The sequence below is a fragment of the Tamandua tetradactyla genome, chromosome 19 (assembly GCF_023851605.1).
Source record: "Tamandua tetradactyla isolate mTamTet1 chromosome 19, mTamTet1.pri, whole genome shotgun sequence".
Taxonomy (NCBI): Eukaryota; Metazoa; Chordata; class Mammalia; order Pilosa; family Myrmecophagidae; genus Tamandua; species Tamandua tetradactyla.
In genome coordinates, this window is record NC_135345.1 from 4,202,351 (window position 1) to 4,213,960 (window position 11,610).

At 53.3% G+C, this 11,610-nt stretch overlaps 1 long non-coding RNA gene across 1 annotated transcript in view; it reads right to left on the minus strand.

Annotated features, from left to right (window-relative positions):
- Positions 1–11,120, minus strand: part of LOC143663451 (uncharacterized) — a 35,283-nt gene extending 24,163 nt beyond the window's left edge. Inside the window, exon 1 of the long non-coding RNA XR_013165911.1 lies at positions 11,057–11,120. This is a non-coding gene — a long non-coding RNA (uncharacterized LOC143663451). The remainder of the gene's footprint in view (positions 1–11,056) is intronic.
- Between the last annotated feature and the right edge of the window lie 490 nt (positions 11,121–11,610).

Below are 11,610 nucleotides of genomic sequence, written 5' to 3' on the forward strand. Positions count from 1 at the left end.
AGTGTTGCCCCTTCTCCAGAGAGCTTGCCAGTCCAGCGGAAGGGACAGGTCAGTCCACGGTGGTCTCAGCAGGGTGGCCGTGTGCGGTCAGAGCTGCAACTTTCATTCTAATTGGAGACTGTGGAGCAGAGAGAAGTATGGCGCCTCTACTTGGAGAGGCTCAGCCGGGAGACTGCACTAGGAGGCCGTTGGCTGACCTGCACGAGGAACTGCCAGCCTTCGCCTTCCTTCATCTAAGGAGCCTCTGGGTCACGCTCGGGGAATTTCCGGAGATACTCTTGAGCTGGCTTCCACGGCTTACAGCGTTGAGCTCCCTGCAGGAAAGCATCGATTGAACACAGCAGAAGCGGGTGGGAAGCAGGTGCTGGTGCCATGGAAATTGGAGTCCCTTTCAAATTCCCATCTTATTCTCATTTGCCTTCCAAGTACTTAAGGTGATTTACAGACCCTCGTTAAGTGCGGCAATAATTGGATGGGCCTGAAGTCATTACCAACAATTAAGGAGCCGCCATTGATTCCACTCAACAGCAAGTGGGCAGTTTAAGGGCACTTGAGATGGCTCCTCCTGGGAGGCCACCCCCCCTCTCTGGGGACAGTCAGACCTCACTCCTCGAGTCAGCCAGACCCAATGGGGCTGGGGAAGGGGAAGGCAGCATTGGCCCTCGTTTGGGCGGGACAGCACAAACAAGGTGTAGGGGTGGGGGGATACCCAAGTTTGCGTTTGGAAGGATTTGGAGGCCAGCCCAGCTGGGGGGTCCTTGAGCAACAGCTCCCTCACCTTCCTGCAAGGACGAGAAGCCCCACCTGGAGGGCTGGCTGGGCGGATCAGGGAAGGTGATGGAGGGACCCTACTGTGGCGGGCACAGGACACATTGTAGCAATTGTTGCATTTAAACAAATGACGGATGGGAACCTGCCTGGCGACGGCGGAGCCCAGCTGTGGTTCCACGGCTGCAGAGTATGGTCCATCACATTACATCAGTATTAGTAAAAGGACAACCCGAAGCTTGGAAAGCGGCCGGAGGGACCATAAGACAAAGGCCTTTCTTCCCTGTGACCAAGCAGCCCCGTCCAGCAGCCTGGCTGGGGAGAGAGAGTGGCCGGGGCCCTCCCCGGCTGGGTGGTGGGGGGCTGGGCTCCAGGCTTAGTTAAACTGTTTTTATCTTCCATAAATCCTCCTAAGCTACTTTAAGGCTCATCAGAACCCCTCAATTGCCATTTAAGTGTTTTTTCCTGCACTAACTGCTTCTTGTTAAATAGTTTGACATTTATGCGTCTAGACTTCGGTTGTTTGGATATTGATTTGGTCCAGAACGATAATGGAGGAAGAGGCAGCAGGCATGGTGCTGTCATTGGCAGCAGCCATATATCTCTGTGAAGTGGATTACCTCTTCATTTTCCCGTACTGGACCCCAAAGGACAAAACCATGCAGAACAGGCTTGTACCTCCCACACAACTCCCACCTCTTTGGGGCTGGGGGGAGACGGCTAAAAACAGGAGGTGGGGGTATTTTGAGCCCCTAGGTTTAAGGGTGTTCTCCTGGACAGGCTTTGCGTTCACCTCCATCTGGAACACGGTTACAGAGGCTGAGGTAGGCCCCTGGTGAGTACTTCCAGAAAGACGAAACCAGCTCAGCCAGTTTGCTGCCTCTAGAATGTGCCAGACCTTTCCATGCCTCTATGCCACTGTCCCTCCTGTTTCCTTGATTGGGAACCCCTCTCTTTCCTTTAACTTGCCAACTCCTACTCATCCCTCAAGACCCCAAGCAGATTTTCCTTTCTGGAAGTCTTCATTAACTTTCCAATGATATAAAAGTGGTGACGTAGACACTCAGGGGCTTCAGAGGTGTCCTTTGAGGTCAGTGAACCCCTCTTCACCAGTGTGAGGATGAGAAGAGGCCTGTGCCAGGCCCGAGGTCACCCAGCAAGTCTGGGTTCCCGGCCCAACCCCCTCTCCACCATGCTGTCTGGACACCCCACCAGGCTTCCGCGAGGCTGTGGCAATTCTCAGGATGCAGGTTACTGCTGCAGACACCCGGGGAGGTTGTGGCCAGAGAATGAAATCTCCGATCAATACCCCAGAACCGCGCGGAGCCTCCAGCCGGGGGGCCGGGTGAGTCACGGCTCCAGCGGCCGAGGGAAGCCCGGGCACCCCCATGGGCAGCCACCCCTCCCCTCTGTTCTCCCCACCCTGTCCTCAGTGCTGCTCTCTTCTGCCCTCCTGCATTTCTTTCCTTTTTTTTTTTTAATACAGAGGGGGAAAAAAACAGAAGAAAAAACCCCACCCATATGCACGCTCTCACTTTATCATCTTCAGTTAGATTTTTTTAAATAAAGGAAATGAAATCCACAGTAAGGTTAAGTGTCTCCTATCCCCTTCCCACCCAAGGCCGCACTGTCCTCAACGCTATATTGTGCCCTAGTTCACTCTTCTCATCTACAGAGCAGCTGCTTCTCAAGAACCTCTGTAGTACCGCATTGTCTGCTTTCAAATGTGCATGTTCAACTACCCCATCCATTTCGATCACCATTCCCGATTGGCAAAGCTGCCCGGAGCCCCTGGGCATGTCATGCCCGTGGCAGTCCCTGGAGGGGAAGCGCTGGGGTGCTGTGTCTTCTCACGGGGCTGGAGGAGGCGGAGCCGCCTGGCCACATGGCCTGCCCAGGGCACCCAGTGGGAGAAAGTTCCAACATTTTTCCTCTATGTTCATCCATCTCACTAGCCATTTAGACACCCTCTCCCTTTGTCCACTTCCCCCTGGGTTGTTTGCCTTTGTCTTCACTGAATTCTAGCAGCAATTTATATAGTCCCCATATTAACTGTCTGTCTTATTATACATGCTACAGATATCTTCTGTCTGCTGCGTGATTTTTATCTTTGTTTATGTCTTTTGTCCTACAGGCAATTTAAATGTTGATGTAATCAAATATATCCCTCTTTCCTTTATGAGTTATTTTGTTTGCGATCTGGACTCAAATTTTTCCTACCTGGGGCTTCTGAAGCCATCCTCATGTATTTTCTTCTAATAGTTTTGTTTCTCACTTTGGGATCTCTGACCCATCTAGAAATGGATCTAATTTTTGTTGAAATGCCTTTACATCCTTAGATTAAATCTTGCCTTTTTGTAACGTATTTTTCTTATAATCTGCTGGATTTAATGTGCTCATTCTTCATTTAAGATATTCATATAAATGTGCGTATAAATAATATTGGCCCACATTTTCCTCTTGTACTCCCCTTGGCAAGTTTAGTTTCAGGGTGTATCAGCCTTATCAAATGAGGCAGCAGCATTTGTTTTCTATTTCCTTAAAGTTTGAATAAGGTAGTGGTTTTCTGCTAGTTGAAGATGTGTTAAACCTAGAAAATGTCCTGGGGATGCTTGATTTTTTTGTGGTTGTGGGTTATTGAAATTCTTCTTAAATAAACTTGAATAATGCATGTTTTTCTGAAAAAATATCTATTTCTTATAATTTTTCAAATATATTGGTATAAAGTGGGTCATAATAGTTTCTTATAATTGTACAATGTCTATCATATTTATAGGTATGTCTCCCTTACCATTTCCGGGATTATTTATTTGTGCCTCCTTTTTCTCTTGAATAGTCTTGGCAAAGATTTGGTCATTTTATTATTACTTTTAAAGAACCAGATTTTGGATTTTGTTGCTATTTGTACTCCATTTGTTTTCAAATTATTCAATTTTGCTGTTAAGATACAGAACAGTGTGCCTGGGCTCTGGAGTCAAATCCCAGCTCTGCTGCTTACAGCTGTGTGACCTTGGGCAATTTATTTGACTTCTCTGTGCTTCAGCTATAAAAGGAAGATAACAGTACTCACCTCGTAGGCTGTTGTGAAGATTTAAATAAACTAATATGCATAAAGAATTATAATCACTCCTTCAGCATTCATTCCTTATTTTAAAAAAACAACTCAGCAAATTTAGAAGAGAAGAGCATTTGCTTACTCAATATTGAATATCTATTAAACCTGGCAAACAGCATGCTTAAAGGTAAAATATAAAAAGCATCTCTTTTAAACTGAGGAAGAAGGCAAGAATTCCTCTTTCAAGTAATCTTAGGTAGAAGGTCCCAGCCAGTTCAACAAGTCGAGAAAAAGAGATAAAAAATATAACAGTTGGAAGAAAGGGATCCAAATTGTCATTATTTTTGTATATTTTTCTCTGTAAAAAAACCCCAAATAATGTATAGATAAATTATTAGAATTAATAAAGAGATTAGTGAGCTTTATGAATCCTAGATTATTATATTTTCAAATTTGCATCACCTTATGCCAGCCACAAACAAAAAATCTGATTTTTACAATAGCAACAACAAAGATAAAAAAATAAATCCAAAGCAGGATAGGAAAGATCGCTATGGGGGAAGTTATTAAATATCATTGATGACTATTTTAGGAGACCTAAATAAATGGAAAAATACACCCTGTACCAAGCAATTCCATTCCTAGGTACAGACCCAAGTGGATTGAAAACACATGTCCACGCAGGAACCCGCGCTCTGGGCGGGCCACGGGAGCTCAGCAGGCAGAGTGCTCGCCTGCCATGCCACAGGACCTGGGTTCGATTCCTGGTGCCTGCCCATGTTAAAAAAAAAAAAAGAAAGAAAAAGAAACTTGTGCTCAAATGTTCATAGAAGCATTGTCCAACAGCCAAAAGTGGAAACAACCCAAATGTCCGTCCGCTGATAAGGGGCTAAACGAAATGTGGCAATAAACATACAGTGGACTGTTATTTGGCCATCACAAGGAATGAGGTACTGAAATACGCTGTAGTTCAGACAAACCACTGCGCTAAGTGAAGGCTGCCTGACCCAAAAGCCATGAATTATTTGGTCCCGTTTGTTGGAATATCCAGAATAGGAAAAACTAGGGACAGAAAGTGGCTTAGTGGTTGCTGGGGGTTTTGGGGATTTCAGCTAAGGGGTTTCTTTCTGGGTGGAGAGAATATACTAAAATTGGTTGTGACGCTGCTGCAAAACCCGGAATTTACTAAAGACCTTTGAATTGCACAATTGAATTGGTGAATTGTTCGGCATGGGAATTGAATCTCAATTTTCTGAACAAAGTCCTATCGATGCAGGATTAAGCAACTAGGCAGAGCTGGCTCGTGATTGCAGGGTCTGTGGTGGGCTCGTGATTCTTCTCCACCAACCGGGAGCTGAGCGAGTGTCTGGCACATGCAGGCGTGTGTTAGACATTGAATGAATGAATGAATGAATGAATGAACAGATGCAGAGCCGTTGACTGTCCGTGGTGATCCAGCCGGTGGAAAGTGGAGAAGCTGGGGTTTGCGCGCAGGTCATTCTGCCCTCACAATAACTGCCCCTCAAGGCCCATCTCCCATGTGGGGGGCCTGGGGGGAGTGGAAGGTGCGGGCGGGGAGGGAAGGGAGCAGAAGGAAGGCGTCCCCGCCTGGAGAGGGGCCCTGGCTGGGAGGAGGGCACTGTGGAGGGCTTCAGACTTTAGATGGGGGCCACTGGGGGCCACTGGAGCTGGACAGGCTAATGCTGACCCGAGCAGCCATTGGGGTGAGCCTGGCAGAGCGCAGTGGGGGCCAGGCTTCCTGGGACGGGACGCAGCTGTGAGTGGGAGGAGGGTCCTCCCGCGTGCCCCTCGCCCAGCCCCCGTCCTGTGCCCAGGTTGGGGAGGGGAGTCTGGGCTTCTCTGACCCTCTCCCCCTCCCCTGCTCCCCGCCCCAACCCCCAGATGGAGCGAGCCCCCAGAGCACACGACTTCAGGCTCACTTCTGGCTCTGGCGGCCCCGGGGAGCCATAATTCAGCAGAAAGCAGCCCGGCTTCTGCTCAGCGGCTCTCGCCGCAGTGGAGGGGAAGCTAGAGACTTGGCTTTTTATTGTAAACTTTTGCTTAATGAAACCACCTTCCCTCACCCCTCTCCCACCAGGGACCTCTGGGCCACGGCTCTTTATTTAGAATAAAACCTCAGGGTAAAGATCTCAGGTGGTTTCTTGTTTCCTTCGGGGTGGGTAGGAGGGAGCAGATGCTCGGAAGGCTGGCCGACGTGGGCGCGTGATTTAGGGGGTGACAGCTCCCCTGACTCCTGCTCAAGCCCGGACACAAGTTGCTTGGGGCCTGTCCTAGAGGAGTGGGGGGATGGTCGGCAGGGCAGTGGGCCATGGGTTGCCCTGGGTGCTGCCGCCTACGTCCAATGACCTTGCACAGACCCTGGGGCTCCCTGTGCCTTGGTTTCCCCATCCAATGCCCACCCAGCCCTGAGTTCCTCCTGGGCCTTTTCCAGCCAGCTGGGCTGCTCGGAAGTCTGCGGATGGCTGGGGCAGCTGAGGGTCCCCCTCCACAAGGAGTCACGGGCTCACCCACCAGTGCATGTCCTGAGGTCCCTCTCCCACCCAAATGGACCCCACAGGTCAGTGCAGTGACCAGCCGTAACAGCTTTCCCCTGTCTTGTTTGAAAGTGACTTGTCACTATGTTAGAATCACTGTCCTTGGGCCTCTGGGACCTGCTGGCCTGTGCAGGTAGAGTGAGAAAGTGGGTCCTGAAGTCTGGGAAGGCATCGCATTCATGGCGAGGCAGGGCCCAGGGCCCCGACCCCCAGGACCAGCCCCGGCACGGCCCTGCACATTGCCAGCCTCCCGCCCTCAGTGCCGCCCGGCTGGACCCCCCACCCTCGTCCCAAACAAGGAGCCGTTGGCTGACAGACCGAAGTCTGTGCTAACCGTTGGCTCATTGATCAATTTTGCCAAAGCCCCCATAAATCTCTGCTCCCTCAAGGCTGATCATCAAGTGCAGGCCCACTCACAGAGTCTGTACATGGAGGCGCATGATTGCTCAGTCAATCAGTTCAGCCCGAATTCATTTAGCACTTACTAGGTAGCAGATCTGTCCCAGGGAAGCAAGGATCAGCCGAGAAAAGGGCTGTCCCTCCCCTCAATGTTTGTGCTCAAATGCATATGGGGGGATGTGATCCAGGCTATAAAACTGTCTGCAGTGACACGGAGCATGCTACACATGAGGTGTACGCAGTCAGGAAATAGCCCTCAGTCCCACACAGATAGCTGATGAAGCTCAGCCACAGGCGGTGATGTTTGGGTGGAGCTTTGAAGCTTGTGTAGGAGTTTGTTAGTAAAAAAGAACTGTAGAAACAGGAAGCACTGTGGGCAAAGGCAGGAAAATGCACTGTGTGTTTAACGGGTTTCCTGTTCCTAGTCTAACAAAGGCCCACAAACATAGTGGCTTAAAACAAACACGCGTTTGTTGTCGTGAAGTCTTACAGGGCTAAAATCAAGGTGTCAGCAGGACTGCTTTCTCCTGGTGGCTCCAGGGGAGAACTTGTCCCTGGCTTCTTTCAACTCCTAGAGGTGCTGGCATTTCTCAGCATCCTCTGGCTTGCAGCCACATTACTCCAATCTCTTGCTTCCATCATCCAGTCCTACGTGTGGGGCAATATCCCCCCATCTCCTTCTTCTAAGGACTCCTGTGATGACATTTATGCCTATCTGGATAATCCACAATAATCACCCATGTCAAGTCTCTAAATTCCATCTGCAAAATCCATTTTTCTGAAGACAGTAAGGTTCCCAGGCTCCTTTAGGGAAGGGTAGAGGAAAGGGTGGGAGACAGGTGGGGGGGCATCACGCTAAGGAGTTTAGAATGAGCCCGGCAAGGTGGCATGTGTGATGCTGTAGGGGAGAAGTTTAGAAAACGGCTGTAGGTTTGCTGGCAGCGATGAGCTGGGTGCAGGAGCCTGCCTGGAGCCTGGAGCAGGGTGAGGACAAGGTGTGGGGGTAGCTACTGAGGGGAGCAGTGCTGCAGGGAGAACGACACACCTGGTGGCCAGGGACCAATGGTCTCTGCCCCTTCTGTGCCCTCAGCAGGGACCTCTTTTTTCCCTTGCTCTGCCTGGGAGGGAGGAGGAGGAAGGAGGGAGGAGGAGGAAGGAGGGAGGAGGAGGAAGGAGGGAGCTACTACCCTTGGGTGGGGGATGAGAGAGACAGACTTTGGGGGGCGGGGCTAGGGGCCTCCTGGCTGCTCCCACCCTCTCTCCCTGTAAAACTACTGGGATGACTGATGATCTGAAACACTTCCTGGGTTTAGTTCACTTTTATTTTCAACCAGACCCACCTCCGTGTATAAGCAGGGATGGTACGATGATTCTCTCTCTGGATGAAGATACTTGGAAGGGTTTAAAGAAGAAGGGAGCAGAGAGGGCAGTTATTATTATAAATACTCATTAGCATTTCATCACTTAGCCCTAAGGCTGCGCCATAAAAGTTCAGAATCGGATTTAAATTTTTATACAGTCCGCAGACTGGGGAGTGAGGCCTTCCCGCCCGAGGCTGAGAGTGTGGACAGAGCCGTGGGCCCCTCCTGGCCGCCCCCCTGGGAAGTGCAGGCTGCGGGTCATGGCCCCCCCTTGGGGAGGAGGGCACAGCACCCCAAGGCTGATGGGTGTGGTCAAGGCCCTCGGCTGGAAGGCGGGTCAGCACGGGCCCCGCCCAGCCCCTTGCAGCATGTAAGAAGAGCTTTCCCAAAGGAAGGATTCAGTCACCGCCCCCCAGCCCCTGCCCCATCACACACCATCAGCATCATCCAAACCAAAGGCGAGGTAGTGAGCTGCCCGTCACGGAGGCTGGGCCCCTAGGAGGGACGCGGTGGCCCGGGCCCCAGCCCTGCCCCCACCCCGCGGTCACCCCCCGCCCCCCGTCTGCCCAGAAGCGCGGGGCCCTGGAGACAACGGGGCCAGGGGCGGCGGGACCCGGGGGCCCGCGGTGAGGAGCTGACGCTGATGAGCTCAGGCAGCCGAGAGGGGCTCAGACAAGGTTTTCAGCCTCTCCGAGTAATGAGTTTGTTTGACGCCCCCGTCTCCTGCCTGGGAGAGGCCCCTCACTGCCCACTGCCCGCCTTCTGGGCTGCAGAGATTTGACCCCGGTCCCCTCTAAACCTTTCCTCACACCTCCCGGCAGACCTCTGACCCAGCTGGAGAATCTGACCAGCGTCTCCAGGGCTCTGTTTATCTTAGGTATTAATTCCGGCAACATGGGCTTGACCCCGAGACCGCGTGACCCAGATTCCGGAGCAAGAGTAGCCGTGCTTTTTTAGCTCAAACTTCGTCACCGTCGTCAGTCCCAGGGGACTGAAATCACAGCCCAGTCGGTCTCGCAGCTCCAGCCTCACAAGCAGCCGCCAGGGGACACGTGGCTTGGCCTCCTCGCAGCAATCCCACCCTCCCCCTCCCCTCCCCCCTCCTCCTCTTCCCTCCCTCCTACCTTCCTTCCTCCTTCAGGTGTTTACTGGGCACTGCCCTGGACCAGGCCTCACGCAGGGCTTGTGTGTAGGAAATACTGTACTGAGGCTGGGAGAGACAAAGACACTGCATTCTGTCCACTCCTCCAGCTGCCTTGCCTCTTATTCTTGAATTCCAGCCAGCTGAGAGCTGAGTGTTAGAATGATGTCAGACCCGAGCCTCCCCAAATGTCTCTTCTGCTGAGAGCCAGGAACTTCTCAGAAGGAGCGAGGAAGACATCACAAGGAAAAGCCGCAGGAGCAGCCTCTCCCCTGAGCTCGGGTCGGGCTGTGGGCCTCAGGCGGTACACGGGGCCACGAGAGTGGGACAGAGCTGGGCCCACCCTGGGGGCCGCGTGCCGGCTGTGCGGATTGGAGCAGGTCCCGTGTCACCTGGGCCTTCAGAAGCGGATGGTGGGACCTACCCCCTTGGGCGGTGTGTGGACTGGAACAGCCTTTGTTAGGGGGTAACACATCAAGCTCAGGGGTCCCCTCCCCAGACCAGCCAGCCCCAGGGCCTCAGCAAGCCTGTGTCCAGTGCAGCGGTGAGCAGCCCATCCACATCCCTTCCCTCTTACCAGTTTCTCCCAGGCCTAGGCTGAGGCTGCCCCATCTTCACTATGACTCATCACTGTTCTAAATCTTGCAGGCATGGTGAGTCATAGAACAATCCTATTTCCATCTTTGCTGTGGCCGCTAGGAAATCCAAGCTCAAATTTTCGCTCTACACCGTGCAAGAGAGCAGGAGCCTCTGGCCTGCATCTATGTGTTCCCTTGCCCCCCAACTTCACCTAGCTTTCCTGTTCCTGTTTCCCCTTAGCCCGAATTCCTGCATCTATTAGTTATATCCCTCTGAGCTGTATCTCCTTGAGCTGCTGAACAGGTTTATGACACCGGAAGCGATGTTTATGAAAGCATAGGAAGAGACCCTTAAAGGGCAAATAGATTCCAAGTATAAGACTGTATTAAAAGAAAACAGATTAAGGCAGGCACCCGAGTGCCCACGGTAAACCTTCTCTGCACCACAAGGCCCGCGCCACAGACCCCGCCAGCGGCGGTGTCACTGCGCATGGATGCTGCTTCCGGGAGCCCCGCCCCCCGTGTGCCGGCCACGGTCCCTCGATTCCTGGGGACCCGCAGCACTTTGGCGGGAAGAGGCTGAGATGCAGAGAAGTCGGGGCTGCTGCCGGCCGCGCACAAGGGCCGGCCGTGGACTGAGTCGCCACGAGCCCGAGGCTTTGCCCCGCACCACCGCGTGGGGCCCCCGCCCTGGAAGGACAGCCCCGTTTTCCGGTGCCCCGCGGAGGGCCCAGCTCCGAGGCTCCCGCTGGGAACAACGGAACCCGGGTCGGGGCGCCGCTCCCCACTCAGGGAAACGAGCCGACGTCTTCAAATGAACTGCGCGTGACTCAGCCGGCCGCCACTCGGTTTGCTTTTCTGACTTGAGCTGCAGTGGAAGCTCACCAGGGAAAACCCGAACTGAAAGGGTCCGGGGACGTGAGCGGCCCCCGCCCTCGTGGTTTAACCCTTTCAGCCCCTCTTCCTTCTGCACCTGTAGGTGGCCCGAGTCGCGCACCGAGACCCCCCCACCCCGGGCCCTGTGAACACGCGGTTCCCACCTGCTGGGTCCCCCCCGCGCGGGCACGACGTAAAGGCAGCTTCCCCTGCCCCGGGGCGCCCGCCGCGGGGGGGCCAGGCCTGGCGCCTGGGGTCGGCGAGGGGGTCACGTTGGGGTTACGTTGGGTGGGACCCGAGCCCAGAGGAAGGGAGCAACTCACGGGAATCTGCAGCTGCTGCTGGTTGTCGTTTCTGTGACTCCATCCTGTTGCACACTGCATTGTGTGTGTGTGTGTGTGTGTGTGTGCGCGCGCTGCGTGGCAGGGTCACGCCTCCTTCTTTTTCCGTGTAAGTATCCTGTTACTGCAGCACCGTGTGTTGACTTTTTGTTTGTTTGTTTTGCTTGCTTGTTTATTTTTGGGGAAGCGCACGGACCAGGAATCAAACCCGGGTCTCCTGCCTGGCAGGCGAGAATCCTACCACTGCACCACCCTCGCACCCCCGACACTGCATTTTTAAATCATCCTTGTTTTCTAATGAACACTTCCCCCCGCATCGGATTTCCCAGGAGGCCACAGCCCCAGAAAGGACAGCAGAGAGCAGAGCCCCCCTGGTTTCCCAGGACCCCCACACGGGCGCAGCTCAGAGGAGAGTACGTGGACGGATGGAGCGGCTTTGAAGAGGCAGCTGCTGCCAGCACAGCCTCTGGAAGGTTTCCACCCCTGCGTCCACATGGCCTGATGGCTTCTGGAAGGTTCCCCTTGGCTTGTTCTCA